This window comes from Schistocerca americana, chromosome 1, assembly GCF_021461395.2.
Source record: "Schistocerca americana isolate TAMUIC-IGC-003095 chromosome 1, iqSchAmer2.1, whole genome shotgun sequence".
Classification (NCBI taxonomy): Eukaryota; Metazoa; Arthropoda; class Insecta; order Orthoptera; family Acrididae; genus Schistocerca; species Schistocerca americana.
In genome coordinates, this window is record NC_060119.1 from 1,097,025,469 (window position 1) to 1,097,030,525 (window position 5,057).

At 40.3% G+C, this 5,057-nt stretch overlaps 1 pseudogene; it reads right to left on the reverse strand.

Moving 5' to 3' along the window:
* Positions 1–4,614: 4,614 nt before the first annotated feature.
* LOC124555922 lies at positions 4,615–4,732 on the reverse strand (annotated as a pseudogene).
* Positions 4,733–5,057: the final 325 nt, after the last annotated feature.

Consider the following 5,057-nt stretch of genomic DNA (forward strand, 5'->3'; position numbering starts at 1 on the left):
GTTGGTAACTGAAATTTCATGAGAAGACCCTGCCGCAACGAAAAACACTTTTGTTTTAATGATTGCCTGCCGAATTCACGTATCATATGCGCGGCGCTAGCTCCCCTATTTCACGACAGTACAAAACGAGCTGCCAGTCTTTAAAAATTTTCGATGTGCTCCATCGACCATATCTGATGTGGATCCCACATCGTCCAACAATACTCCAGAACAGGGCGTACAAGCGAAGTGTAGGGAATTTCCTTAGTAGACCTATTACATTTTCTCAGTGTTCTGCCAATAAAACGTCGTCTTTGGTTTGCTATACCCACAACATTGTCTGTGTGATCGTTGCAGCGTAAGTTATTCATCGAATGGCTGAAGTTGTTTAACAAGAGTATGTACTCGTCGGCGGGGCATCGTTGTATCCTAAAATGTTCGTTGCAAACATTTTTCACCTCTAAAGTCAACAGTTCTAACCCTGCAGAGTCAACACAGAGGGTGAAAAGAAAGGCATTCTGAGCACCATATGATAGCCGATGCCATGACAAACTAACCACTCACAACAAGTTTGTTTGTGTGGCCATCCTCCGCAGCAAGCATGTAAACACTTGTTTTGTAAATGAAACTGCCTTTACCTGCTGCTAGTTACTTTATTTATCCAATACGCGTTTCGCCTTCTCCTGTTCTAAGGCATCATCAGTGGGATCTATAATGATACAGTTTTGTTAGTTTTAGGTTATTAAGCAGTTCACTTCGCGATTTTTTTGTAAAAAAAGTAGTTACTTACGATTTGCTGATCTGCGTTTCCTCACATCTGGTCTGGAGGTCGCACTACCACTTTTATCACTACCATATAATCACATCTTTTGTTTGCTCGGCATGTGTACTTGGTCATTCAAAGGGATTTTCCCTTCTCCTTTGGTTTTTTGTATGTGCAAATTTTCTTGCGTGGTTGGGAGGTGTTTTTTATTGTCGATTCTAAATATTTTCATGTCATCTTCTCTAGTGGTTCGTTTGCGGACATTTTCTCTTAGGTATTCTCCTAATGTGGAGTGGCTTGTCCCACATTTCCAGGCTCTCATATGTTCTTTGTATGTGACATCAAATGTTCTACCTGTTTGTCCAATGTATGTGCCTTCACAAGTGTTACACTGTAGTTGATATATCCCTGCTTTCTGCTATATGTCTCTGTTCTTTTTCAGTTTTGGGGTGTATATTTGTATAGAATTGTCTGTTGTGTATGCTATGTTTATTCCCTGTCTTTTAAAAATGTTGGTGATTTTATGGGTGAGTTTGTCTTTGTATGTCATTGTGTACCATCTTGTGTTTTCTTTCATCTTTTTCTGATTATCCTGTGTAGTCGTTATGGGACTGCGTGTTTGTCTTTGGTTCTGTTGTGTTGTTGTCTGTGGTTTGGAGCTTTCTGCTTTTTTACAAAAAAATCGCGAAGTGAACTGCTTAATAATCTAAAACTAATAAAACTGTATCATTGTAGATCCCATTGATGATGCTTTAGAACAGGAGAAGGCGAAACGCGTATGGGATAAGTAAAGTAACGAGCAGCAGGAAAAGGTAGTTTTATTTACAAAAAAAATATTAATCACTCACACTCCAGGCCCTCGGTATGCACATATTATACCGTGGTGCCCCTGAACATAGCCCACGAAGGTGTTTCAGTTTTCTTTCCCAACAGTGTCCTTACATGATGTAACTTGCTGAGTATGTTCACCACGAATCTTATAATCTCTTAATATACAGTTCTTCCTTTTTTGTTATAGGAATTATCTTACATGTATGCTTTGATTGCATCAAATCAATTTTGACCAAGTCTTCTTGAGAATCCTTACAATCGTCCAGCGGCAAGAGATTCCTGTACAAAATCGTACTTTCAGCGAACAACTTCATGCCGTAGCCAAACCTGTCTGATAAACCGTTTATGTATGTTGAAAACCTTAGCAGTCTTGTTATCCGTTCCTTGGGACACATCCGTGACGTCATTTATGTGCAACATTTTCCGTCCGGTATAACGAGCTGATTTCTGTCAGTCAGACGTTTCTGATCCAATACATATGCTAAGATACTTTGCCGTATATGTTAACGGGAGCTAGTACAAGTTTTTATCTCTGGCGACGTCTGTTATTTCTCATGTATCTTATTATTAGTTTTTGGTTCACGGGCAGTTTCATTTCCAATAGAGCTTTGTTTTCGATAAGAGATAGAGAGAGTGAGAGGTCCTTCTCAGAAGACAGCATAAACATCTAAAGCATACATTTGACGTGGAAGGATAACAAAATTCGATTCAGTCAAAGAACTTACAACATTTCTTCCTTTGAAGAACAGTCGAGTCCATCGACGTAAACCCTCCTCCAGCAGGGCTCCGGGTTTACGAGAACGGACCTACCCTTTTACTGGGTGCCGGCGCCGACGACCTTGAGGCTACAATGTGATCACGCCGAACTCTCACGGAAGGGTCATAAAAGATCTCCTCCGGCCGCACGCTATACTTGGGAGCTCAGAGAATGGAAAAAGGCCGACCTCTGCTTGTTAACATAATTTTCGGAGAATCTGTTTCTTCCGAATGGAGGTGTTTTGCTTTCTAAATTGTTTTGTACGAGATCGTGGGCGTGCCATTCATAAGCGAATAAAAAAAAATGTCGATTATTGCCTGATTCTTCGGCAGAGGGAACTGGTGAGAATGACTCGACTTTGTAATGTGCTAGCAAAACTATCAACAGTACAAGATTAAGAACAGTGAATGACTAGGAGTTTTTTATTGGCAGACTATTTCTATCGTTTTTTCGCAGCTACAAAGCGTTGTTTTTGTGATCTACAAAACGCTAATTATGAATGTCGTGACATGATTCTCATCCACCCACTGCTTTCTGTGCTCATATATCGGCAGCAGGCACCGAATAGATAACTGAGTGAGAGCTTCACACTACATGCTCCCTCACCGTATAACCCAAATTTGCTCATAACAGATGCTTTGTATGTAGCACATATAAATGTCTTACAGCATGAGAGTAATGGCATGTTTGTGTTTCTAAAGCGGCTGTCACATACTGACGTAAAAACCACTTTTTATTGACTCACGTAACACCTTCTGCGGTGGGACATCCGTGAGTCACACCGTGAATACAAAACTGCCGCTCAACATGTTTTCTATGAGTTTTTGCAAACATCCGTTTGAACCATTTCAGTCGATGCAGAAGTTCAAAATTCCTCAGTAGAGTCAGTTATGTAATTTCGCTCAAAGAATGACATTTTAATCAACAGGATATAATAACGCAAACACAAAAATGTTACTTTTTACACACGCTACCTAGAAAAAATCGGACTTCATATTACAGTAGTTGTAATGCCACCTACCTTCTTGAGTTTTGAAATTTAAGTAAGAAGTTAAAATGTTCGCGACGGACGGTCGCATGGTCGCATTACATTGCCGACAAGAAGAGAGGAGGAGAGGGAGAGAGAGAGAAAACATTTAATTAAAACTTGAAAGGCAGGTGTGAATTCCTTTCCTCTCCTCTAATTACATAAGAATTTCTGCAAAATACCTCTTCTCATATCCAAGCTAATAACAGCCACAGGCGCAGATGTCGCCGTTTTAAAGCAGTGAGCTCGGTGACACAAGACGGAGTTATTGTTACTTTTCAATACAAAGCCGTAGTTTTTAATAATAATGATGATTACGAATATTGAAATGTGGAAATGGTAGCGCGCTTATGGTGTACGATTGTCGCAACACCAAACCGACCACTTCCTAATAATTTAAATGGCTGAAAATGTACAGAAGTCTTCAGTACTAGTGGAGGACAGTGCGTTCACCGCACTGCTACTTAAGAAAGACATAAATAAATTAAATTTATTATTTTTCTATACCATTTACAGGATACAACACTAACAACCTTTAAGTAGCGAGGTTCAGGAAGAAGATGGAAAAAGACGACTGTAAGGTTTTCGTATTTTTAAACAGAACATCATAAAAGCGACACAGACAGTAACTGTGACGTTGAAAGAAAGTTCGAACTCTTAGATATAGCGTTATCACCGATATAATTGAAACACAAGATTTACTTCATTATTCAAAAGAAATCATATGGACTGAGTTGTTCTTCATGTAATTCGAATTTTTATAATCTTAATTTTCTTTTTTTATAATCAATGGCTTCTGTACTTCATCCGTACAGAAAGCCCTAGAAGTATGTAACAGACTGAAACCATTGAAATGAAACATTTGGAATAAGCACCAGCACAACTACAGGTAAGTTATTTTCTTAATTACTTTACCTAATAAAATTAAAATAAATTCATTACTATAATGAAGGATTGGTAACACAAGACACACTTATTCATTTACTGTCTTAATCTAAAAAACGACTTACCCATTTGTGATCTTAATTACTTTCACTTAGTAATGCTACCCACCACCACTCCATCTTCACGCCACAAGTGGCCCAACGGGGCCATCCGACCGCCATGTCAACCTCAGATGAGGATGCAGATAGGAGGGGCGTGTGGTCAACACCTCGCTCTCCCGGTCGTTATGATGGTTTTCTGTGACCGGAGCCGCTTCTATTCGGTCGAGTAGCTTCTCAATTGGCATCACGAGGCTGAGTGCACCCCGAAAAACGGCAGCAGCACATGGCGGCCCGGATGGTCACCCATCCAAGTGCTAGCCACGCCCGACAGCGCTTAACTTCGGCGATCTAACGGGAACCGATGTATCCACTGCGCCAAGACCGTTGCCGTCTACTCGTACAAATACACACAAATATATGCAGTTCAGTCGTCATGTTATTAAATTGCCTGATAAAGGATGAAGGAGAGGAGGGAACCTAATGAAACATCACGGGTTGAGAGTGTGTGTGATGCTATTTCGGTGACTGCAAAATCGAGTCAAATTTACAAATAACTTTGCAGCATGAATGCACTTATCACTGTTTTTGGGGTCGGGAAGCGGGTTGTGGAGCTGGTGATGACTGGCATCGCACGATGGACCGTTAGTAAAACAACTCAGGCTAAGAAAGTCCTTTATTCATGCAGACAAAGTACTCACTGGTATGAAGGCTACT